Source organism: Hippocampus zosterae, chromosome 1 (genome assembly GCF_025434085.1).
Source record: "Hippocampus zosterae strain Florida chromosome 1, ASM2543408v3, whole genome shotgun sequence".
NCBI classification, from domain to species: Eukaryota; Metazoa; Chordata; class Actinopteri; order Syngnathiformes; family Syngnathidae; genus Hippocampus; species Hippocampus zosterae.
Window position 1 is genome coordinate 31,297,967 of NC_067451.1, and position 25,399 is coordinate 31,323,365.

Below are 25,399 nucleotides of genomic sequence, written 5' to 3' on the forward strand. Positions count from 1 at the left end.
CAAAAAGGGTACTAATTGGAATAATAGTTTCGATTGACTTCTGTTGCTGCCATAAGGTATGAGAACTCATCATGGGTCTTCCTTTGAAAAGCAACACATGAAAGGAATTCAACAGCTTGCTTCGCATAATTTCACCCGATAATGATGGGTAGTGCAGATAGCAGAGGATGGTTTCGATCCGTCAACCTCTGGGTTATGGGCCCAGCACGCTTCCGCCGCGCCACTTTGCTGCTGAGTGCAGGAGACTCTTTCATTGCTCTCTGCGCTTGATAAGGCTGTGGACCCGCCCAAATTGCAACTGGACTGTGCCTGTAATCTTTGACACCGTTTGCCTCTTATCCAAGTTGGCTTTATCGCATAAATAACAAAGGGAGATCTGAGAAGACGACACTGGATGTTGCTTTTCAGACCACGTCCCAATGCTTATTCAATAGGCCAACGGGGTGCAGTTCTGAGACATAGTTGAACAGGTATTGTATCCGAGAAAGTCCAAGCGCCGGATTTAGGCTCCAGTCTCTCAGGAGGCGTGGGTTCAAATCCCACCACTGCCATTTAAATATGGGCTGTCATCCTGTACAACATTCTTCGAGCCCAAGACTACCTTCTTGATTGAAATGAAACGCTTCTTTTGGCAAAAAGTGGACTGATTAGAATAATAGTTTTGATTGACTTCTGTTGCTGCCATAAGGTATGAGGACCCATCATGGGCCTTCCTTCGAGAAGCAACACATTAGGGAATTCTATAGCTTGCGTCACATAAATTCACCTGACTCTCGTGGGCAGTCCAGACGGAAGAGGATGGTTTCGATCCATCGACCTCTGGGTTATGGGCCCAGCACGCTACCGCTGCGCCACTCCGCTGCTGAGTGCAGGAGACTCTTTCATTGCTCTCAGTGCTTGATAAGGCTGTGGACCCGCCCAAATTGCAACTGGACTGTGCCTGTTATCTTTGAGGCGCAGGATTCAGGCTCCAGTCTCTCAGGAGGCGTGGGTTTAAATCCCACCACTGCCATTTAAATTTGGGCTGTCATCTGTCCAGCATTCTTCGAGCCCAATACGACCTTCTTGAGTGAAATAAATTGCTGCTTTTGGCAAAAAGTGGACGAATTGGCATTATTGTTTCAAGACTTCCGTTGCTGCCATAAGGTATGAGGACCCATCATGGGACATAGTTAGACAGGTAGTGTGGCCGAGCGGTCTAAGGCGCTGGATTAAGGCTCCAGTGTCTCGTGAGGCATGGGTTCAAATCCCACCACTATCATTTAATATTTGGCTGTCATCCATCCAACATTCTTCGAGCCCAAGACTATCTTCTTGATTGAAATGAAACGCTGCTTTTGGCAAAAAGTGGACTAATTAGAATAATAGTTTCAATTGACTTCTGTTGCTGCCATAAGGACTAAGTATTGGGTTTTCCTTCGAGAAGCAACACATGAAAGGAATTCTACAGCTTGCTTCACATAAGTTCGCCTGATTCTCGTGGGTAGTTCAGATAGCAGAGGATGGTTTCAATCCATCGACCTCTGGGTTATGGGCCCAGCACGCTACCGCTGCGCCACTCTGCTGCTGACCGCAGTAGACTCTTTGATTGCTCTCGGCGCTTGATAAGGCTGTGGACCCGCCCAAATTTCAACTGGACTGTACCTGTTATCTTTGAGGCAGTTCGCCTCTTATCCAAATTGGCTTTATCACATAAAAAACAAGGGGAGATCTGAGAAGACTCCACTGGATGTTGCTTTTCAGACCACACGTCCCAAAGCTTATTCAAAATGCCAACAGGGTGCAGTTCTTAGACATCGTAAGACAGGTAGTGTGGCCGAGCGGTCCAAGGCGCTGGCCTCAGGCTCCAGTCTCTCAGGAGGCGTGGGTTCAAATCCCACCACTGCCATTTAAATTTGGGCTGTCATCTTGTCCAACATTCTTCGAACCCAAGACTACCTTCTTCATTGAAATGAAACGCTGCTTTTGGCAAAAAGTGGACTAATTAGAATAATAGTTTCAATTCACTTCTGTCACTGCCATAAGGTATGAGGACCCATCATGGGGTTTCCTTCGAGAAGCAAGCCATGAAAGGAATTCTACAGCTTGCTTCACATAAGTTCGCCTGATTCTCGTGGGTAGTTCAGATAGCAGAGGATTGTTTTGATCCATCGACCTCTGGGTTACGGGCCCAGCACGCTACCGCTGCGCCACTCTGCTGCTGAGTGCAGGAGACTCTTTCATTGCTCTCAGCGCTTGATAAGGCTGTGGACCCGCCCAAATTGCAACTGGACTGTGCCTGTTATCTTTGACACCGTTCGCGTCTTATCCAAGTTGGCTTTATCCCATAAATAACAAAGGGAGATCTGAGAAGACTACACTGGACGTTACTTTTCAGATCACTTCCCAATGCTTATTCAAAATGCCAACAAGGTGCAGTTCTTAGACATAGCTGGACAGGTAGTGTGGCCGAGCGGTCTAAGGCGCTGGATTAAGGCTCCAGTCTCTCAGGAGGCGTGGGTTCAAATCCCACCACTGCCATTTAAATTTGGGCTGTCATCCATGCAACATTCTTCGAGCCCAAGACTATCTTCTTGATTGAAATGAAACGCTGCTTTTGGCAAAAAGTGGACTAATTGGAATAATAGTTTCGATTGACTTTTGTTGCTGCCATAAGGTATGAGGACCTATCATGGGTCTTCCTTCGAAAAGCAACACATGAAAGGAATTCTACAGCTTGCTTCGCATAGTTTCACCCAATACTCATGGGTAGTCCAGATAGCAGAGGATGATTTCGATCCATCGACCTCTGGGTTATGGGCCCAGGACGCTACCGCTGCGCCACTCTGCTGCTGAGTGCAGGAGACTCTTTCAGAATCAGAATCAGAATCAGAATCAGAATCATCTTTATTGGCCAAGTATGTAGAACACACAAGGAATTTGTCTCCGGTATAACACGCTGCACTAGTATAATCGTAAACAACAAAATCATTGAACCATTTTAGAGTAACCAGTAGTTTTGAAGTACCATTTTGTGGTGCAAGAAGAGTGACTATGTCAGTGACTGTTTAAGGAGTTAATGGCTAGAGGGAAGAAGCTGTTTAAGTGTCTACTGGATTTGGTGCGCATGGATCTGTAGCGTCTGCCTGAGGTGAGTGGCTGAAAAAGGTGGTGGGCAGGGTGCGGGGGATCCAGGAGGATTTTCCGTGCCCTTGTCTTGATTCTTGCAGTGTGCAAGTCCTCAAGAGTGGGTAGGGCGGTGCCAACGATTTTTTTCTGCCGTCCTAACTGTCCGTTGAAGTCGGATTTTGTCCTTTTTTGAAGGAGCAGAACGACTTCGTTGGTACACACATGTCCTCACAGAAACTGATGTATGATGTTACAGTGTCTGTGTATTCATCCAGTGTGCCCGTTGAAGTTTCAAAGACGCCCCAATCAGTGCAGTCAAAGCATTCTTGTAGAGCTAGCTTTGCTTCATCTGTCCATTTTTTCACAGTCTTAACAACCGGTTTAACACATTTGAGTTTCTGTCTGTATGTAGGTATTAAGTGGATTAAATTGTGGTCAGAAAGACCCAATGCTGCACGGGCGACCGATCGGTATGCATTTTTGATTGTTGTATAGCAGTGATCTAGAATGTGGCCTTCTCTGGTGAAACAGTCTATGTGCTGCTTATATCTGGGAAGTTCGCGGTTAAGATGTGCTCTATTAAAATCGCCCAAAATGATCAGGGGTGACTCTGGGTATTTTAGTTCGAGTTTTATTACTTGTTCGGCTAGCGTTTGTATCGCCGTGTTAGCGTTAGCTTGTGGCGCAATGTAAACACCGACTAGTAAAAAGGAGGTGAACTCACGTGGCGAGTAGAATGGCTTGCAGTTTAAAGACAGCGACTCCAGGTCCGGGCTGCAGTGTGCGTCGAGCTTCGTGACATCAGTGCACCATTCTTCGTTGATATAGAAGCAAATCCCACCACCTTTCGATTTCCCCGATAGCTCCGTGTCGCGGTCGGCTCGGAGAAGGCGGAAGCCGGGTAGATGTAGCGCGGGATCTGGATGGCGGTCACTGAGCCAGGTTTCAGTGAAGCAGAGCGCAGCAGAACGTGCAAATGTTTTGTTGGTCTTTGTGAGGAGAAGAAGTTCATCCATCTTGTTTGGCAGAGATCGTAGATTAGCAAGATGGATCGATGGGAGCGGGGTTCGAAATCCGCGCTGCCGGAGCTTGACGAGCACGCCGGCTCGCTTCCCCCTCCTCCGGCGGCGTCTCCATGCTCCGTACAGCGCAGCCGCTCCGCTCGCGATTAGCTCCGAAAAACCTTGTGGATTTTCGTGCGCTGGTGAAAAAAGACCGAGCGTAGACTCCCCAATGCGCAGCAACTTTTCCCTCGTGTAAGTAAGCCGCTCAGGGTCGCCAAAAACAAACGAAAATGACAAAAACAGGGATAATACTAGGGAGCGTGTGACCGACGCTGCCATACCTGTCGGCGCCTGATGACTCTCAGCGCTTGATAAGGCTGTGGACCGGCCCAAATTGCAACTCGACTGTGCCTGTTATCTTTGAGGCCGTTCGCCTCTAATACAACTCTGCTTTATCGCATAAATAACAAAGGGAGATCTGAGAAGCCTATGCTGGACTTTGCTTTTCAGATCACGTCCCAATGCTTATTCAAAATGCCAACAAGGTGCAGTTCTTAGACAAAACTGGACAGGTAATGTGGCTGAGTGGTCTAAGGTGCTGGATTAAGGCTCCAGTCTCTCAGGAGGCGTGGGTTCAAATCCCACCACTGCCATTTAAATTTGGGCTGTCATCCATCCAACATTCTTCGACCCCAATAGTACCTTCTTGATTGAAATGAAACACTGCTTTTGGCAAAAAGTGGACTAATTAGAATAATAGTTTCGATTGACTTTTGTTGCTGCCATAAGGTATGAGGACCCATCATGGGTCTTCCTTCGAAAAGCAACACATGAAAGGAATTCGACAGCTTGCTTAGCATAGTTTCACCCAATACTCACGGGTAGTCCAGATAGCAGAGGATGATTTCAATCCATCGACCTCTGGGTTATGGGCCCAGCACGCTACCGCTGCGCCACTCTGCTGCTGAGTGCAGGAGACTCTTTCATTGCTCTCAGCGCTTGATAAGGCTGTGGACCCGCCCAAATTGCAACTGGACTGTGCCTGTTATCTTTGAGGCCGTTCGCCTCTAATACAACTCTGCTTTATTGCATAAATAACAAAGGGAGATCTGAGAAGCCTATGCTGGACTTTGCTTTTCAGATCACGTCCCAATGCTTATTCAAAATGCCAACAAGGTGCAGTTCTTAGACAAAACTGGACAGGTAGTGTGGCCGAGTGGTCAAAGGTGCTGGATTAAGGCTCCAGTCTCTCAGGAGGCGTGGGTTCAAATCCCACCACTGCCATTTAAATTTGGGCTGTCATCCATCCAACATTCTTCGACCCCAAGAGTACCTTCTTGATTGAAATGAAACGCTGCTTTTGGCAAAAAGTGGACTAATTAGAATAATAGTTTCGTTTGACTTCTGTTGCTGCCATAAGGTATGAGGATCCATCATGGGTTTTCCTTCGAGAAGCAACACATGAAAGGAATTCTACAGCTTGCTTCACATAAGTTCTCCTGATTCTCGTGGGTAGTTCAGACAGCAGAGGATGGTTTCGATCCATCGACCTCTGGGTTATGGGCCCAGCACGCTACCGCTGCGCCACTCTGCTGCTGACGGCAGGAGACTCTTTCATTGCTCTCAGCGCTTGATAAGGCTGTGGACCCGCCCAAATTTCAACTGGACTGTGCCTGTTATCTTTGAGGCAGTTTGCCTCTTATCCAAATTGGCTTTATCACATAAAAAACAAAGGGAGATCTGAGAAGACTACGCTGTACGTTGCTTTTCAGACCACGTCCCAATGCTTATTCAAAATGCCAACAGGGTGCAGTTCTTAGACATCGTAAGACAGGTAGTGTGGCCGAGCGGTCCAAGGCGCTGGACTCAGGCTCCAATCTCTCAGGAGGCGTGGGTTCAAATCCCACCACTGCCATTTAAATTTGGGCTGTCATCCTGTCCAACATTCTTCGAACCCAAGACTACCTTCTTGAGTGAAATAAATTGCTGCTTTTGGCAAAAAGTGGACTAATTGGCATTATTGTTTCAAGAGACTTCCGTTGCTGCCATAAGGTATGAGGACCCATCATGGGTCTTCCTTAGAAAAGCAACACATGAAATGAATTTTACAGGTTGCTTCGCATAGTTTCACCCGATACTCATGGGTAGTCCAGATAGCAGAGGATGGTTTCGATCCATCGACCTCTGGGTTATGGGCCCAGCACGCCACTGCTGCGCCTCTCTGCTGCTGAGTGTAGGAGACTCTTTCATTGCTCTCAGCGCTTGATAAGGCTGTGGACCCACCCAAATTGCAACTGGACTGTGCCTGTTATCTGACACCGTTCGCCTCTTATCCAAGTTGGCTTAATCCCATAAATAACAAAGGGAGATCTGAGAAGACTATGCTGGACGTTGCTTTTCAGACCACACGGCAGACGTCCCAATGCTTATTTAATATGCCAAAAAGGTGCAGTTCTTAGACATTGTTGGACAGGTAGTGTGGCCGAGCAGTCCAAGGCGCTGGACTCAGGCTCCAGTCTCTCAGGAGGCGTGGGTTCAAATCCTACCACTGCCTTTCAGTATTGGGCTGTCATCCTCTCCAACATTCTTTGTGCCCAAGACAACCTTCCTGAGTGAAACAAAATTCTGCTTTTGGCAAAAAATTGACTAATTTGAATTATTGTTTCTGTCGACTTCTGTTTCTGTCATAAGGTATGAGGACCCATCTTGGGTCTTCCTTCGAAAAGCAACACATACAAGGAATTCTACAGCTTGCATCACATAATTTCACCCGATAGTCATGGGCAGTCCAGATAGCAGAGGATGGTTTCAATCCCTCGACCTCTGGGTTATGGGCCCAGCACACTACCGCTGCTCCACTCCGCTGCTGAGTGCAGGTGACTCTTTCATTGCTCTCAGCGCTTGATAAGGCTGTGGACCCGCCCAAATTGCAACTGGACTGTGCCTGTTATCTTTGACACCGTTCGCCTCTTATCCAAATTGGCTTTATTGCATAAATAACAAAGGGAGATCTGAGAAGACTACACTGGATATTGCTTTTCAGACCACGTCCCAATGCTTATTCAATAGGCCAACGGGGTGCAGTTCTGAGACATAGTTGAACAGGTAGTGTATCCGAGCGGTCCAAGCGCCGGATTTAGGCTCCAGTCTCTCAGGAGGCGTGGGTTCAAATCCCACCACTGCCATTTAAATATGGGCTGTCATCCTGTACAACATTCTTCGACCCCAAGACTACCTTCTTGATTGAAATGAAACGCTGCTTTTGGCAAAAAGTGGACTGATTAGAATAATAGTTTCTTTTGACTTCTGTTGCTGCCATAAGGTATGAGGACCCATCATGGGTCTTCCTTCGAGAAGCAACACATGAAAGGAATTCTACAGCTTGCCACACATAAGTTCACCTGACTCTCGTGGGCAGTCCAGACGGAAGAGGATGGTTTCGATCCATCGACCTCTGGGTTATGGGCCCAGCACGCTACCGCTGCACCACTCCGCTGCTGAGTGCAGGAGACTCTTTCATTGCTCTCAGTGCTTGATAAGGCTGTGGACCCGCCCAAATTGCAACTGGACTGTACCTGTTATCTTTGAGGCGCAGGATTCAGGCTCCAGTCTCTCAGGAGGCGTGGGTTTAAATCCCACCACTGCCATTTAAATTTGGGCTGTCATCTGTCCAACATTCTTCGAGCCCAATACGACCTTTTTGAGTGAAATAAATTGCTGCTTTTGGCAAAAAGTGGACTAATTGGAATTATTGTTTGAAGAGACTTCCATTGCTGCCATAAGGTATGAGGACCCATCATGGGACATAGTTGGACAGGTAGTGTGGCCGAGCGGTCTAAGGCGCTGGATTAAGTCTCCAGTGTCTCGTGAGGCGTGGGTTCAAATCCCACCACTGCCATTTAATATTTGGCTGTCATCCATCCAACATTCTTCAAGCCCAAGACTACCTTCTTGAGTGAAATAAAAATGCTTCTTTGGCAAAAAATGGACTGAATAGAATAATAGTTTCGATTGACTTCTGTTGCTGCCATAAGGACCCATCATGGGTTTTCCTTCGAGAAGCAACACATGAAAGGAATTCCACAGCATGCTTCACATAAGTTCGCCTGATTCTCGTGGGTAGTTCAGATAGCAGAGGATGGTTTCGATCCATCGACCTCTGGGTTATGGGCCCAGCACGCTACCGCTGCACCACTCTGCTGCTGTTTGTTTTTGTTTGTTGTTTGCAACGGCCTTCACCCTGGGCGGGTTGAACCGGCTTCTTCCTTGGCGCGCACGACATCCCTGATCATGGCGGCCCAAGCGCGGCGATCCTGTGCCAGGTCAACCGACAGCTTCAGCCAGTCCTGGTTCCACCGTCTCAGACCCACCACCAAGGGGCCGGAAAGATACGCGAGGTCTTCTTTCATCGTGGTGGCCCAGGTCTTGACTTGTCCACCACGCCGCTTGCGCCAGGCTGGCAAAGGAGCAGGAAGGAGAACATCCCTGATCAACTCGCCCTCCTGGTGGCGTGCCGCATGCCCGAACCAACGGAGTCGGCGTTGCAGGAGACACGCTGGTAAGGGGCTAAGGTGCAGGCAGCGACGAAGGTCAGCAGTGTCGACCCGGTCCGATCGGCGGCGGCGGAGAATACGGCGGATGCAATCGTTATCAAAGACTTCCAGCTTGCGCTGGTCAGCCACTCTCATAGGCCAGGTCTCACAGCCATAAAGCAGGATGGTCCGCACGATCGCCTGGTAGACACACCCCTTTGTCACTGCCGAGATCTCGCGCCGACCCCACAGATGGCGTTGTAGGCGCACGAAGGCGGATCTGGCAGCCCCGATGCGATGCACGACTTCTGCTTCTCCTTGCCCCGACGGAACCACAGAGCAGCCGAGATATGTGAAGGAATCAACGTTTTCCAGGGTCACGCCCTCCAGTGACAGCGACCGTTGGTCAGCTGGGTTGGTGAGGGAGGACATGATCTTGGTCTTCGAGGCGTTGATGCGCATTCCAACGGTCAGGGCCGTTCGATGGATTTTCATCAGCGCGTTTTCAACTTCCTCGAACGTGTTTCCAAGTAGAGCGATGTCATCTGCGTATGCCAGGTCCGACACTGCGACATCTCGGCCGACCCTCACTCCCTCAAAGCCATGGAGAGCAGTGTTGAGAATGTGGTCGATGGCATAGTTGAATAAGGTTGGCGAGAGCGCGCAGCCTTGTCGGACACCCGACCGCACCTCAAAGGTTTCTGATTCGCTGCCGTAGGCCCGCACTCGGACTCGGGTTGACCGGTAGTACCCCTGGATGAGCCGAAGCAGTTTCACAGGGATCCCGTCAGCCTTCATGATCATCCACAACACACCCCGGTTGTCCCGTTTTGCCCGAAGCGATAGACAGATCGCTTCGTGCACAACAAAAAATAATGAATTGGATCCCCGAGATAGCAGACAGAAAACGAGATCTTGTCAAAGAACAAAAAGAGGCTTTAATACGAAACACAAAATACCCGACAGGAAGAATAACAAAAAGCGCTGGTCAAATAAGGACCAGGGTAAAAATAAGGTAACAACAGAAAACGCTCGCGGAAAACAAAACGAGGAAGATCTGAACAGGCTATAGGAATATCTTACATACAATCAATACTTGAACGACTAGACAATTGCCAGAGGGCTAGGAAGCAACGAGTAATATTAATTTAGTGTTTACTTTCGCGAAGGAACAATGGCGCGGCGTGGAATTCTCCGGCAGTGGGATGACTGCCGGAGTCTCTAAATAAAGGGGGGTAATCAGCCCGAAATTACGGGCAGGTGTGCCGATGGCGGAGGAGAAAACCCGCCACCTGCTGGCGGACACGCGACGTGACACCGGTCAACTGAATCAAATGCTGCGGCAAAGTCGATGAAGCACACGACTGTTGGTTGTTGGTAGGCCCATCGTTGCTCCAAGGCGCGACGCAGGCTAAAAATCTTGTCTACACATCCCCTTCCGGGGCGAAAGCCACCCTGAGTTGGGCGAGTCCGGTGGTCACGGGCCATCTGGAAGCGTTTCAGCAGAAGGACGACGAATGCTTTTGCAGCCACATCGAGAAGGCTAATGCCTCTGTAGTTGGCGCACAGCTTCTTGTCTCCCTTCTTGAAAAGGGGTATTAACACTGCTTCGCTCCAGTCATCCGGGATGGTCTCGGACGTCCATACGGCATTGTATACGCGATGAAGCCACGCTGCGAAGACGTCAATGTTGCTTTTGTAAACTTCCACCGGGCTGCCGTCTTCACCTGGGCCTTTATTATTCCTGAGCTGAAGCAGGACGCCTCGAATTTCGTCTACCGTAGGTGGGTCCGAGCTGCAGTCGTACTCCTCATCAATTGCAGGAAGCACAGGCGCCAACACTGGTGGTGGGTGATTGAGTAGGACTTTGAAGTGTTCGCGCCAACGTTGCAGCCGTTCCTCTAGGGAGGTTATCACAGAACCGTTCACTGTGCAGATTGTTTCGCTGACTCCAGCGGATTTCCTGCTGGCCTTCTTTACCAGCTGATAAAGCTTGCGGGTATCTCCCGCAGCGGCGGCCCTCTCAGTTTCTTCGGCAAAGTCGCACCAATAGGCATTTCGATCTGCCCGAATCGCCCGAGTGTAAGTCGCGGAAGTTGGCTGCTCCCGTTACTCGCGCAAGCCTGGATTGTTTTGCAAGGGCCAGAGTGTTTGCAGTGATCCAGTCACGGTTCTGGCGTTTGGTGGAGATGAGGTGTGAGCGTGCAGCTGCAATGATGGTAGATTTGAGTTCTCGCCACTCCTGCTCTGGCTCATTGGAAGCCGGTTGTAGTTGAGCGAAGCGGTTTTGGACCTCCACTTGAAAATTCTTCCATCCATCCAGCTTCAATTTCGCGACATCAATCCGCATGGTGCGTTTTGAAGGGCGATTAACTTTAAGTCTGATGCGAAGGGTAGCACGCACAAGCACGTGGTCGGAGCCGCTCTTGCCTCCCGTGTCTGCTCCCCGGTACGCCCGTGCGTCGAGGACTGAACTCGCCCAACGTGACCGAACCAGTATGTAGTCAATCTGGTTAGTCGTCCGCCCATCGTTCGAGTACCAGGTGACTAGCTGATGTTGGGGGTGTTGGAAGCGTGTATTCATCACGACTAGGCGATTTGAGGCGGCGAAGTTAACGAGCCGTTCGCCATTGTCGCAGGGACCTTCAGCTCTCGCTGCCCGGCATCAGGGAGGCGTACTTCAGAGAGGCATGCCACACTGACGCCATAGTTTTGAAGTGACCTCATGGTGAGGGCTTGGGTCCCTTCGTCGCGGAGAGTCCGGACGTTCCAGCAAGCAATTTTGAGGCGCTCACGGCGTCGGAGGAGGTGATGGTGGAGGGGATAGTGGTGCCCGACTTGCACATTTATCACCCGCCCCGTCGAGCTGAGGGCAGGCGCGTCGGTTCCCGCGGACGCCGTAGCTCGTCGTAATTGCAGTCTGTCGTGAAGTCATGAAGAAGTTTCGTGGGAATTTATTGAGAAGCCGGGTCCCCAGCCCTGCTTCTACCAGAGCCTTCTGTTGGCCGGGTAGATTACCCGTTCACCCCCCCCACCACGATGAGGTCGAAGGTTGGAATTTAAGGGGGGCAGTAGACTCTTTCATTGCTCTCAGCGCTTGATAAGGCTGTGGACCCGCCCAAATTTCAACTGGACTGTGCCTGTTATCTTTGGCTGAATGGTCAAAGGCGCTGGATTCAGGCTCCAGTCTCTCAGGAGGCGTGGGTTCAAATACAACCACTGCCATCATATGTTGGATCTCGAAGGAAGACCCATGATGGGTCCTCATACCTTATGGCAGCAACAGAAGTCAATGACAGCCCATAAAATAAATTGCTGATTTTGCCAGAAAACGGACTAATTGGCATTATTGTTTCAATAGACTTTCGTTGCTGCCATAAGGTATGAGGACCCATCATGGGTTTTCCTTCGAGAAGCAATCCATGAAAGGAATTCTACAGCTTGCTTCACATAAGTTCGCCTGATTCTCGTGGGTAGTTCAGATAGCAGAGGATGGTTTCGATCCATCGACCTCTGGGTTATGGGCCCAGCACACTACCGCTGCGCCACTCTGCTGCTGAGTGCAGGAGACTCTTTCATTGCTCTCAGCGCTTGATAAGGCTGTGCACCCGCCCAAATTGCAACTGGACTGTGCCTGTTATCTTTGAGGCCGTTCGCCTCTTTTACAACTCTGCTTTATCGCATAAATAACAAAGGGAGATCTGAGAAGCCTATGCTGCACTTTGCTTTTCAGACCACGTCCCAATGCTTATTCAAAATGCCAACAGGGTGCAGTTCTTAGACTTCGTAAGACAGGTAGTGTGGCCGAGCGGTCCAAGGCGCTGGACTCAGGCTCCAGTCTCTCAGGAGGCGTGGGTTCAAATCCCACCACTGCCATATAAATTTGGGCTGTCATCCTGTCCAACATTCTTCGAACCCAAGACTACCTTCTTGATTGAAATGAAACGCTGCTTTTGGCAAAAACTGGACTAATTAGAATAATAGTTTCAATTGACTTCTGTTGCTGCCATAAGGTATGAGGACCCATCATGGGTCTTCCTTCGAGATCCAACATATGACAGGAATTCTACAGCTTGCTTCACATAAGTTCGCCAGATTCTCGTGGGTAGTTCAGATAGCAGAGGATGGTTTCGATCCATCGACCTCTGGGTTATGGGTACCACACGCTACCGCTGTGCCACTCTGCTGCTGACCGCAGGAGACTCTTTCATTGCTCTCAGCGCTTGATAAGGCTGTGGACCCGCCCAAATTTCAACTGGACTGTGCCTGTTATCTTTGAGGCAGTTCGCCTCTTATCCAAGTTGACTTTATCACATAAAAAACAAGGGGAGATCTGAGAAGACTACGATGGACGTTGCTTTTCAGACCACACGTCCCAATGCTTATTCAATATGTCGACAGGGTGAAGTTCTTAGACATAAATGGACAGAAAGTGTGGCTGAGCGGTCCAAGGTGCTGGATTCAGGCTCCAGTCTCTCAGGAGGCGTGTGTTCAAATACAACCACCGCCATTTAATATTTGGCTGTCATCCTGTCCAACATTCTTTGTGCCCAAGACAACCTTCCTGAGTGAAATAAAATTCTGCTTTTGGCAAAAAGTGGACTAATTTGAATTATTGTTTCTATTGACTTCTGTTGCTGCCATAAGGTATGAGGACCCATCATGGGTCTTCCTTCGTAAAGCAACACATGAACGGAATTCTACAGCTTGCTTCGCATAGTTTCACCCGATACTCATGGGTAGTGCAGATAGCAGAGGATGGTTTCGATCCATTGACCTCTGGGTTATGGGCCCAGCACGCTAACGCTGCGCCACTCTGCTGCTGACCGCAGTAGACTCTTTCATTGCTCTCAGCGCTTGATAAGGCGGTGGACCCGCCCAACTTGCAACTGGACTGTGCCTGTTATCTTTGGCTGAATGGTCAAAGGCGCTGGATTCAGGCTCCAGTCTCTCAGGAGGCGTGGGTTCAAATCCCACCACTGCCATTTAAATTTGGGCTGTCATCCATCCAACGTTCTTCGAGCCCAAGAGTACCTTCTTGATTGAAATGAAACGCTGCTTTTGGCAAAAAGTGGACTAATTAGAATAATTGTTTCGTTTGACTTTTGTTGCTGCCATAAGGTATGAGGATCCATCATGGGTTTTCATTCGAGAAGCAACACATGAAAGGAATTCTACAGCTGGCTTCACATAAGTTGGCCAGATTCTCGTGGGTAGTTCAGATAGCAGAGGATGGTTTCGATCCATCGACCTCTGGTTATGGGCCCAGCACGCTACCGCTGCGCCACTCTGCTGCTGAGTGCCAGAGACTCTTTCATTGCTCTCAGCGCTTGATAAGGCCGTGGACCCGCCCAAATTTCAACTGGACTGTGCCTGTTATCTTTGAGGCAGTTCGCCTCTTATCCAAGTTGACTTTATCACATAAAACACAAGGGGAGATCTGAGAAGACTACGCTGGACGTTGCTTTTCAGACCACACGTCCCAATGCTTATTCAATATGGCGACAGGGTGCAGTTCAGAGATAAGATAAGATATCCTTTATTCGTCCCACACTGGGGAAATTTACAGCCTCCAGCAGCAAGAATGTATGTAGAAAGAAGAAAGGAGAAAGCGAAAAAAAAACAACAAACATCTTTCAATTAAATACAATATGAACACAATGGATAAATCACAGTACTATTTACAATTTCCTTCACATAATTTAATTATTATTATTATTATGATTGTTATTTTTTATTCATCAGCCTGACAGCAGTCGGTAGGAACGAGCGTCGGTATCTCTCCTTCTTGCAGCGCGGGTGTAACAGTCTCTGGCTGAAGGAGCTACCAAGTGCTATCAGGGCGGGCTGGAGGGGGTGGGAGGGACTGGCCATCATAGCTTTTAGCTTAGTTAGCATCCTTCTGTTGCCCACCTCCTCCAGAGTGTCAAGGGAGCAACCCAGGACAGAACTGGCCTTCCTGACCAGTCGCTCCAGTCTCTTTCTGTCCCGGGCTGAGATGCTGCCTGACCAGCAGACAATGCCATAATGGATGGCCGAGGCCACCACCGAGTTATAGAACGTCTTAAGGAGTGACCCCTGAACCCCAAAAGACCTCAGTTTCCTGAGTAGGAAGAGTCGGCTCTGTACTTTCCTAATCAGGGTGTCCGTGTTTGTAGACCAGTCCAGTTTGTCGTTCAGAAGAACACCAAGGTACTTGTAGGAGGTCACCCTCTCTATATCCATACCCTGGATGTTCATCGGTGCTGGTGAGGACTTTTTCCTAAAGAAATCCACAACCAACTCCTTAGTTTTCCTAGGGTTGATCTGGAGGAGATTCTGCTGGCACCAGTCCATAAAGTCCTTTGTCAGTCCCCTGTACTCCCGATCGTCCCCTTCTGTAATGAGGCCAACAATCGCAGAGTCATCTGAGAACTTCTGAAGGTGGCAGTTTGGAGTGTCGTGTCTGAAGTCCGAGGTGTAGAGGATGAACAGGAATGGAGCCAGAACAGTCCCCTGCGGCGCTCCAGTGCTGCAGAGAAGCCGGTCCGACTCACAGCTCTGCAATCTCACGTACTGCGGCCGATTTGTGAGGTAGTCTATGATCCATGCTGTGAGATGGTGGTCCACTCCGGCATTCTGCAGTTGCAGAATTTGTCAGCAAATTGGGCTAGATGGTGTTGAAGGCACTGGAGAAATCAAAGAACATGATTCTCACAGTGCTCCCAGCCTTCTCCAAGTGTGACAGCACTGAGTGGAGGAGGCAGATAATGGCGTCTTCCACGCCGATGCCAGGCTGATAGGCAAACTGCAGCGGGTCCAGTGACGGGCTCACCAGCGGTCGAAGGTGGGCGAGGATGAGTCTCTCCAGCGTCTTCATCAGGTGAGACGTCAGCGCCACCGGTTTGTAGCTGTTCAGCTCCTTAGGGTGGGGGGTCTTGGGCACTGGGACCAGGCACGAAGTTTTCCACAGCTGTGGAGCTGTGGTTCAGGCTCAGGTTGAAGATGTGCTGGACAATGTTACACAGCTGGTCAGAGCAGGTCCTGAGGAGCCGGGAACTGATCTTGTCCGGACCTGCTGCCTTCCTCACATGCATCTTCCTCAGTTGGTTCCTTACCTGCTCTGTTGTGACGGACAGACAGGAACCAGGTGACATACTGGGTTGATGAGAGCTGGTCGAAAGAGGAGGGGGAGGAGAAGAAGTCCTCAGTGAGAGAGGTTGCAGTTTGTGGTTGGGGGAAGGGACAGACGACTGGTCGAAACGGTTGAAAAAATGGTTCAGTCCATCTGCCCAGTCCTTGTCCTTCTCGATCACTGTCTTTGGGCTGTCATGGCAGAGATGGTTTTCAGGCCCCTCCAGACACCAGTGACATTGCTGGCCTGTAACTGGTCCTCCAATTTCATCCTGTATATCTTCTTCCCCTCCCTGATCTTTCTTCTCAGCCGAATCTGCACGTCCTTCAGTTCCTCTCTGTTTCTCGACCGAAAAGCTCTCTTCTTCTCCTTCAGCAGGGTCTTTATGTCAGGATGAATCCATGGTTTGTTGTTGGAAAAACACCGCAGAGTTCTGGTGGGTACGGTGTTCTCCTCACAGAAGTTTATATAGTCCGTGATGGTGTCAGTGAGTCCATCAATGTCCTCCCCATGAACCTCGCTGAAGAGTTCCCACCTGGTTGTCGCGAAGCAGTCCCGCAGAGCATCTTCAGCTTCCGATGACCATTTCTTGACCATTCTGGTCACAGTTGGCTGCCTGTGCACCAGGGGTTTGTACACAGGCTCGAGAAATACCAAGTTGTGGGCTGCTCTTCCAAGAGGGGGGAGGGAGAGGGGTTTATATGCCTCCTTGGTATTGGCATAAAACAAGTCCAAAATATTATTGTCTCTAGTGGCACAGGTTACATACTGCTTGAAGGTTGAAAGGGAGGACGACAGGGAGACATGGTTGAAGTCCGCAGAGATGATCAGCAGGGCGTTGGGGGACTGTGTTTGCAGCCTGCTCACGACAGTCATCAGGGCATCACACGCTGCATCACTATTAGCCGACGGGGGGAGCCGTTCTTGTCCCGAGTCTCAGTTCTGTTTCCCCCTTCCCGCCCCACCCTTCCTCTCCTCCTCGCTCCCCTTCTTTCATTCCTCTCTCTTCTTTTATTGTTTCTGCCCCTTGCTCCCCTCTTGCTTTCAGGGCCTGGATGGGGGTGAATCCCCACCAGTCTGTCTTTCACCCACCCTCCCAAATGTCTTTGGTCCATCCCGCCTTGCTTGCGCTTTCTTCTTACCATCCCCAACTCGCCCCCTGGGGAACCTTTTTCCCACCTCGTCGTGCCACGTGCGGGTCCTAGAAGGGCCCTCGCCTGACTTTTATTTAAGGAGGGTTGTGGGGCGGCTACTCCCACTTCCCTCCGTTCCGACGGGGCGAGCATCAGGTGTCTCTCCTTTCGGTGAGGTCCTTCCTCCTTCCCCGTCAGCTCGTAGGTATTTAGCCGCAGAAGGGGCTCGAGTCCCCCGGCGTTCCCCCTCGCGCCACGTGGAGGCATCCCACCATGCGAGGCGGCGGTCCTTCCCGGCTCGACACCCTCGTGTCCTCCTCTTCAACTCTCGTGGGATATCCGGTTTGTCACCGGCCAGTAGCCCGCTGTTAGCCCGCCATGCTAACAGCTGGTCCTTACTGTAAACAATGGAGTTGCGTGTGCTATCTGGATCTCCGTTCACAGGATACGTAAAAAGATTAAAGCAAATAAAGGAGATGAGCATAAATGAAGCTGCCCCCCCCCCCCCCCCATGGGTCTGGGGTACAAAACCACGCAAAACAAAATGGGAAGAAGTAATAAATAAAGTAAAAGGACGAAAAGAGACTCAAACAGGGATATGAGCTGCTGGAGAGGCAGCCACTCAGGGGGCGCCATCATAAATTCTTTCATTCTTGGACATAAATGGACAGGGAGTGTGGCTGAGCGGTCCAAGGTGCTGGATTCAGGCTCCAGTATCTCAGGAGGCGTCGGTTTAAATCCCACCACTGCCATTTAAATTTGGGCTGTCATCTGTCCAACATTCTTCGAGCCCAATATGACCTTCTTGAATGAAATAAATTGCTGCTTTTGGCTAAAAGTGGACTAAATGGCATTATTGTTTCAATAGACTTTTGTTGCTGCCACAGGTATGAGGACCCATCAAGGGTCTTCCTTCGAAAAGCAACACATGAAAAAAAATCTACAGCTTGCTTCACATTAGTTCGCCTGATTCTCGTGGGTAGTTCAGATAGCAGAGGATGGTTTCGATCCACCGACCTCTGGGTTATGGGCCCAGCACGCTACCGCTGCGCCACTCTGCTGCTGACCGCAGGAGACTCTTTCATTGCTCTCAGCGCTTGATAAGGCTGTGGACCCGCCCAAATTGCAACTGGACTGTGCCTGTTATATTTGAGGCCGTTCGCCTCTTATCCAAATTGGCTTTATCACATAAAAAACAAGGGGAGATCTGAGAAGACTACGCTGGACGTTACTTTTCAGACGTCCCAATGCTTATTCAAAATGCCAACAAGGTGCAGTTCTTAGACATAGTTGGACAGGTATTGTGGCCGAGCGGTCTAAGGCGCTGGATTAATGTTCCAGTCTCTCACGAGGCGTGGGTTCAAATCCCACCACCGCCATTTAAATTTGGGCTGTCATCCATCAAACATTCTTCGACCCCAAGAGTACCTTCTTGATTGAAATGAAACGCTGCTTTTGGCAAAAAGTGGACGAATTAGAATAATAGTTTCGTTTGACTTTTGTTGCTGCCATAAGGTATGAGGATCCATCATGGGTTTTCTTTCGAGAAGCAACACATGAAAGGAATTCTACAGCTTGCTTCACATAAGTTTGCCTGATTCTCGTGCGTAGTTCAGATAGCAGAGGATGGTTTCGATCCATCGACCTCTGGGTAATTGGCCCAGCACGCTACCGCTGCGCCACTCTGCTGCTGACCGCAGTAGACTCTTTCATTGCTCTCAGCGCTTGATAAGGCTGTGGACCCGCCCAAATTGCAACTGGACTGTGCCTGTTATCTTTGAGGCAGTTTGCCTCTTATCCAAGTTGACTTTATCACATAAAACACAAGGGGAGATCTGAGAAGACTACGCTGGACGTTGCTTTTCAGACCACACGTCCCAATGCTTATTCAATATGGCGACAGGGTGCAGTTCTTGGACATAAATGGACAGGGAGTGTGGCTGAGCGGTCCAAGGTGCTGGATTCAGGCTCCAGTATCTCAGGAGGCGTCGGTTTAAATCCCACCACTGCCATTTAAATTTGGGCTGTCATCTGTCCAACATTCTTCGAGCCCAATACGACCTTCTTGAATGAAATAAATTGCTGCTGTTGGCAAAAAGTGGACTAATTGGCATTATTGTTTCAATAGACTTTTGTTGCTGCCACAGGTATGAGGACCCATCATGGGTCTTCCTTCGAAAAGCAACACAAGAAAGGAATTCTACAGTTTGCTTCACATAAGTTCGCCTGATTCTCGTGGGTAGTTCAGATAGCAGAGGATGGTTTCGATCCATCGACCTCTGGGTTATGGGCCCAGCACGCTACCGCTGCGCCACTCTGCTGCTGACTGCATTAGACTCTTTCATTGCTCTCAGCGCTTGATAAGGCTGTGGACCCACCCAAATTGCAACTGGACTGTGCCTGTTATCTTTGACACCGTTCGCGTCTTATCCAAGTTGGCTTTATCCCATAAATAACAAAGGGAGATCTGAGAAGACTACACTGGATGTTACTTTTCAGACCACTTCCCAATGCTTATTCAAAATGCCAACAAGGTGCAGTTCTTAGACATAGCTGGACAGATAGTGTGGCCGAGCGGTCTAAGGCGCTGGATTAAGGCTCCAGTCTCTCAGGAGGCGTGGGTTCAAATCCCACCACTGCCATTTAAATTTGGGCTGTCATAAATCGAACATTCTTCGAGCCCAAGACGATCTTCTTGAGTGAAATAAGTTGCTGCTTTTGGCAAGAAGCGGACTAATTGGCATTATTGTTTCAATACACTTCTCTTGCTGCCATAAGGTATGAGGACCCATCAAGGGTCTTCCTTCGAAAAGCAACACATGAAAAAAAATCTACAGCTTGCTTCGCATAAGTTCACCTGATTCTCGTGGGTAGTCCAGATAGCAGAGGATGGTTTCGATCCATCTACCTCTGGGTTATGGGCCCAGCACGCTACCGCTGCTCCACTCTGCTGCTGAGTGCAGGAGACTATTTCATTCCTCTCAGCGCTTGATAAGGCTGTGGACCCGCCCAAATTGCAACTGGACTGTGCCTGTTATCTTTGAGGCAGTTCGCCTCTTATCCAAATTGGCTTTATCACATAAAAAACAAGGGGAGATCTGAGAAGACTACGCTGTACGTTGCTTTTCAGACCACACGTCCCAATGCTTATTCAAAATGCCAACAGGGTGCACTTCTTAGACATAGCTGGACAGGTAGTGTGGCCGAGCGGTCCAAGGCGCTGGATTAAGGCTCCAGTCTCTCAGGAGGCGTCGGTTCAAATCCCACCACTGCAGTTTCAATATCGGCTGTCATCCTGTCCACTTTTCTTGGTGCCCAAGTCAACCTTCTTGAGTGAAATAAAATGCTGCTTTTGGCAGAAAGTGGAGTACCGTAATCTGAATAATTGTCTCTACTGATTTTTGTTGCTACCATGAGTTATGGTAGCAACAAACCCATCATGGGTTCTCCTTCCAAGAGCAACACATGAAAGGAATTCTCCAGCTTGCTTTGCCTGAAATCACCAGATCGCAGAGGATGGTTTCGATCCATTGACCTCTGGGTTATGGGTTCATAATGGTGTCACTGGACCACTCTGCTGCTGACTTCAGAGTCCTCTTTCGATGCTCTCAGTGCTTGACAAGGCTGAGGACCCGACCAAATTGCAACTCGATTGTGCTGGTGGCCTTTGAAGCAGTTTGTCACGTTCTAATTTAGGGCAGTTCGGACAAGACTACCCTGAATGTTGGTGTGCAAACCATGTTCCTGCAGTGCCCCAAAATTTGATAAATTTATCAACAAGCTCACATTCCCGGATGGCTTTACTCAGGTTAAGTTCAAAGGTGCCGTTTTCAGGCTCCAGTCTCTCAGTTGGTGTGGGTTCAAATCCCAACATGTGCCATAGCGTAACAAATTCTGGATATCTCCTATTTTGTCACTGGTCCAGTCAAGTTTCTTGACCTGAATAAAGGGCTTTTTTTTCACCAATTGGAACTTTTTCCATTTTGTTTGTGTTTTTTCGTCTGTCCATCATACGGTGTGGGGACTGTTAACAATTTTTCCTTGAATATCAAGATCTTTCACACTCATTTTTGCTGCCAATTTAATAGGTAACTACACTGTGGTGTCGGAATGAGATTTCCAATCTAAATTAATCGATAACAAACATTGACAATCAAACACTGACCGTAGCTCAGGACTAAGTTAAGGTTATTCAGAGTGCAGTCACTCATATCTCAAGGCACCACTGAATATAACCTAAAAATTAAATTCGGTGCTTTTAGTCTTCGATAAATGTTTGCGTTTAAACCAGTGTTTCGGCGCAAGGCTCCGTCAAGCGGGGGCGCGTCTGACCTCAGGGAACATGCTTTTTAATTTTTTAATTTAGATTTTTTTTACTGTCCAAGAATAAAGTGCAGTTGCACCTCCGCTACATGCGGGGACGGTGGCGCTCTCATTGTCAGAATTTGTGCAGGGAGCATTCGAAGGGAGGAAATATGACAAGGGCCCTGCGATTGGCTGGCAACCGATTCAGGGTGTCACCTGCCTACTGCCCGCAGTCAGCTGGGATAGGCTCCAGCACCCCCCGCGACCCAAGTGAGGATCAAGCGGTTCGTTCACTTCAAAGAGCCGGCTCTAAGACCCGGCTCGTTCGCGAACGACACATCACAACTACGCTGGCAGACGAGGAAACATTGGTGTGCCTTCTGTGTCTATAAATGTTGGTAGCAGACAGCATAAAGCCAAATAAATTAAGGCGTCACTTAAAGACATTGCACCCCAATCACGCTGATAAGCGAAAACATACCAAATATTGCCAACAATCACCCCGCTTTGTGACTGCTCCTTCACTCAACTCTAAAATACACGTCCCGGCTACAAATTGAGCAGGAGCCGAGAGTTGCTGTGTCCTGCTTCATACTAGGGATGTGAATCTCAGCATTGAGGACGATTCGATACACATCACGATCCACTGCCAGCGATGCGATACTTAAACGATACATGGAATTTTCTGGCGATACGATGCGATACGTTTCACCGTCGTCACGATGCGATACGATTCGATACACATTGAGTTCAAATCAATGCGATCCGATACGATACAATGCAATTTGTTGCGATATTGTGCAATTAAACATGATGCAAATAAGCAAAGAAAAAAAGCTTTTAAAAAGATGGAATTCAGTATGGTATTACAAAAAGGATACCACTTTATTCCTTATAAAGAGTAGAACTTGTAAAACAACTTATTTAAGCCCTTTCACAATTGGGTTTTGTGCAAAGAAAATGTAAACAATTTGGCACCGGAGACTCACAGCTGTTGCTATAGTGTAAACACAAACAGACTCTCACTGAGTGTCTTATATGAAATATTCATATATATATATATATATATATATATATATATATATATATATATATATATATATATATATGTGTGAATCTATAGCGCAAGATGTCCACCCATCCACTGTAAGTGCAACTCTTTGCGCACTGTTCAGCGACACAGTAATCTCACTTCTCACTTTGTTGTACACATCGGGAATATGTTTGTAAGTGAACACAGACCTGTCTGGTATTTTATACCTGGGTTCCAAAACGTGCACGAGCTGTCTGAAACCCTCGTTGTCCACCACGCTAAGGCTGGAGGTCTTTGCATATGAAATAAGCAGTGGCCTTAGTTATAGCCATTGCGCGGTCACAGCGAGTTGCAAGGGAACTCCCAAAATAAGAGGCATTTTTTTTCTGATCCTGACCTGGTTTACCAAGAGTTTCTCCGGTGTCCGACGAGGAACTGGGCGGGGAAGCGGGAGGGAAACTTGTCGGTGATCTGGTGCCATCGGTTTAAGTGGGCCTGCATATTTGTGGTGCTGCCGTTGTATGGCTTCTTAGTGCGACATTCCTTGCAAATTACGGAGGTTTTATCAAGCTTTCCGTCTTTCTTTTCGAAGCCGTAGTATTTCCAAACATAAGATTTGAATGTTGCGGCTGCATTAAATATAGTAGTTTCCTTGCTGCTGCGTGCGCTAACTTCCATAATGTTTCGCTCGTTGTGTACTGGACTGTATGTGACGCACGGCTACCGTCCTTATTCAACACAAAACGCAAAGCAATGATGGTGCATTCATTGCGCCTAGGAAAGGGCAGATATGTGACGTTTAACATGAATAAAACGGCGATTGAATCGGATTTTACCGATACCCATCAATGCATCGTGATGAATCGCGATTTCACCGATACCCATCAATGCATCGATGAATCGCGATTTCACCCGTGAATCGCGTCGTACCCAGTGAATGAGCCGATGCACTCGGATCGCGGACGTGCGCATCGATGTATCGATTAATATCGATTATTTTCCACACCCTTACTTCATACCTCGCTTCGAAAAACTGTGCATGGCAAAACATGCTCTTTGTCGCCATCAATCCAGACATCATCTTTATTTTTTTTAAATCAGCAGAATTTTTTTGTTGTTTTGCAAGTTAGTTTTTTTTAATGTTGTGCTCATGAGTTGGTTTGGTTTTTGGTTTGGTTTGTTTATTGAACATAAAACATATACAGTAATAATTTGACAGAAAATAAGGTAGATAAAAAAGTAAAAGAAAGAAATCAGTCTTCATTCAACACAGTTATTATGTTCAAGGGGAGTAGGATGAAGTAAAAAAAACTTATCTAGTCCTACCCCGTTATATGTTTATATCTACTAAATCATTTTTATATCAATCAGAAAAGAAAAAGTAATAAGAAGTCTCCATTAAGGCTCATACTTTACCCTTAACCGTGATATTTTCACAACTTTTGGTTTGTATCGGGATTATATACATCCTCACCCTGGCACTCTTGTGTCAATTTTCTCTTGTATTCATAATGGATATTGCAATACCTTTCTCTATTTATCAACTTAGTTCTGATTTATCATTATATTTAATGTTTAGAATTTATCATTTTAACTCTGATTGGTGTAGGTTGTTTGTACTATTTTTTTGAATTTGTTTTTGAACTCAGCAAGCGATTTACTCATTTTTAGGTCCGTTTCGAGATTATTCCACAGATTAACACCTTTGCTAGATACACTTCTTTGCTTGATGTTTGTTCTTGTTTTGAGTTTTTTGAATAAGTTGGTACCTCTTAATTCATAGTTGCTTTCTCGAATTTCAAAAAACTTCTGAATGTTTTGGCAGAGCAGGTTATTGTGTGCTTTGTACATTAATTGGGCGATTTTAAAGTCAACCAGGTCATAAAATTTCATCGTATTTAATAAATAGCGGATTTGTGGGTTCCGTATATTTTGATCTATTAATAATTCGAATTGCTTTTTTTTGTAGTTTGAGAATAGGGAATGTGTTTGTTTTGCAGGCATTTCCCCATATTTCCACACAGTAGGTCATGTATGGTAATAATAATGAAGTGTATAATGTGTACAAGGATCTCTTATTTAGCACTTCCTTGGTTTTGTAGAGGATCCCTACGGTCTTGGCTATTTTTCTTTTTACGTTATCGATATGTGGTTTCCAACATAGCTTTGAGTCTATTACTAATCCGAGAAACTTGGTTTCATACGCTCTTTCTATTTCAATTGAGTTTACCATAATTTTAGCTTGGTGTTTGATTGGTCTTGTGCCAAAAACAATTGACTTCGATTTTTTCAGGTTAAGTGACAATTTATTTCTGTCGAACCAGTTTTTTAATTTGTTTAATTCGTTTTCTACGGTTGTCAGGAGCTGTTTCAGATGTATTCCAGAACAGTAGAAAGTTGTATCATCAGCAAATAGGACACATTTAAATAGTTTTGAGACCTTGCAGATATTATTTATATATAAGATGAATAGTTTTGGACCAAGCACTGACCCCTGAGGTACTCCATGAGTGATTTTCAGTTGATTCGTTTTTTTATTGTTGAGTTGCACGTACTGATACAGTGCACTCCGCTTAATAGAACACCATTGGGCCGAAGCGCTTCTGTTCTACTAAGCGGGGTTTCTATTAACCGGAGACACTTTATTAGGTACACCTTCAGACACGTCGACGACCAAGTTATGCACGCAGAAAACCCCCTGCTGACGAGTTAGAAGAGATATTTCGACTGTGGGCGTCCATATCTTTAATCAAACAACAACTTTAATCAACTTCAGTCAAACATCTCAAATCACGAGAAAAATTTCGTTACTTTTGTCTGGAAACAGGAGTCCGTAATTTTGCGGTTGACTTCCCGCTCAATGCGCTGGATAAGAGGGAAGTCCTGGAAACCGCGGGCGTACCTTCTGAGAATCCGGCAATGCATCGTATCGTCTGAGTATGTCCTTCTTATCCGCAGGTGATAGCCCTCGTCTCTTGAATGAAGTTGAAGCCATTGTGACGTGCGTGTGTCTATGTGTGGAGTGACGCGTGCTACCTGTTACTGTATACGGCTAGAACTACCGCGTTTTCTCGCGATAGTGGTACAGTATCGCGATAGCTACACTTCGAAAACCACTAGTTTACAATGTTCATTGCTTACGGCCTGTTCTATTAAGCGGAGATCTGTTC

At 47.7% G+C, this 25,399-nt stretch overlaps 11 non-coding genes across 11 annotated transcripts; 10 read left to right on the forward strand and 1 right to left on the reverse strand.

Moving 5' to 3' along the window:
• The first annotated feature begins 1,179 nt into the window (after nucleotides 1–1,179).
• On the forward strand, nucleotides 1,180–1,261 carry trnal-aag (transfer RNA leucine (anticodon AAG)). The gene has a single exon. It is a non-coding gene; the product is annotated as a tRNA-Leu (tRNA).
• Nucleotides 1,262–1,806: 545 nt separating this feature from the next.
• trnal-cag (transfer RNA leucine (anticodon CAG)) lies at nucleotides 1,807–1,888 on the forward strand. The gene has a single exon. It is a non-coding gene; the product is annotated as a tRNA-Leu (tRNA).
• Nucleotides 1,889–2,127: 239 nt separating this feature from the next.
• Nucleotides 2,128–2,199, reverse strand: trnat-cgu (transfer RNA threonine (anticodon CGU)). The gene has a single exon. It is a non-coding gene; the product is annotated as a tRNA-Thr (tRNA).
• A 239-nt stretch (nucleotides 2,200–2,438) lies between these two features.
• On the forward strand, nucleotides 2,439–2,520 carry trnal-aag (transfer RNA leucine (anticodon AAG)). The gene has a single exon. It is a non-coding gene; the product is annotated as a tRNA-Leu (tRNA).
• A 2,163-nt stretch (nucleotides 2,521–4,683) lies between these two features.
• trnal-aag (transfer RNA leucine (anticodon AAG)) lies at nucleotides 4,684–4,765 on the forward strand. The gene has a single exon. It is a non-coding gene; the product is annotated as a tRNA-Leu (tRNA).
• A 549-nt stretch (nucleotides 4,766–5,314) lies between these two features.
• Nucleotides 5,315–5,396, forward strand: trnal-aag (transfer RNA leucine (anticodon AAG)). Its single transcript has one exon. It is a non-coding gene; the product is annotated as a tRNA-Leu (tRNA).
• A 549-nt stretch (nucleotides 5,397–5,945) lies between these two features.
• On the forward strand, nucleotides 5,946–6,027 carry trnal-cag (transfer RNA leucine (anticodon CAG)). Its single transcript has one exon. It is a non-coding gene; the product is annotated as a tRNA-Leu (tRNA).
• Nucleotides 6,028–6,584: 557 nt separating this feature from the next.
• trnal-cag (transfer RNA leucine (anticodon CAG)) lies at nucleotides 6,585–6,666 on the forward strand. The gene has a single exon. It is a non-coding gene; the product is annotated as a tRNA-Leu (tRNA).
• A 1,262-nt stretch (nucleotides 6,667–7,928) lies between these two features.
• Nucleotides 7,929–8,010, forward strand: trnal-aag (transfer RNA leucine (anticodon AAG)). The gene has a single exon. It is a non-coding gene; the product is annotated as a tRNA-Leu (tRNA).
• Nucleotides 8,011–12,438: 4,428 nt separating this feature from the next.
• On the forward strand, nucleotides 12,439–12,520 carry trnal-cag (transfer RNA leucine (anticodon CAG)). The gene has a single exon. It is a non-coding gene; the product is annotated as a tRNA-Leu (tRNA).
• Nucleotides 12,521–19,451: 6,931 nt separating this feature from the next.
• Nucleotides 19,452–19,533, forward strand: trnal-aag (transfer RNA leucine (anticodon AAG)). The gene has a single exon. It is a non-coding gene; the product is annotated as a tRNA-Leu (tRNA).
• The last annotated feature ends 5,866 nt before the right edge of the window (nucleotides 19,534–25,399 follow it).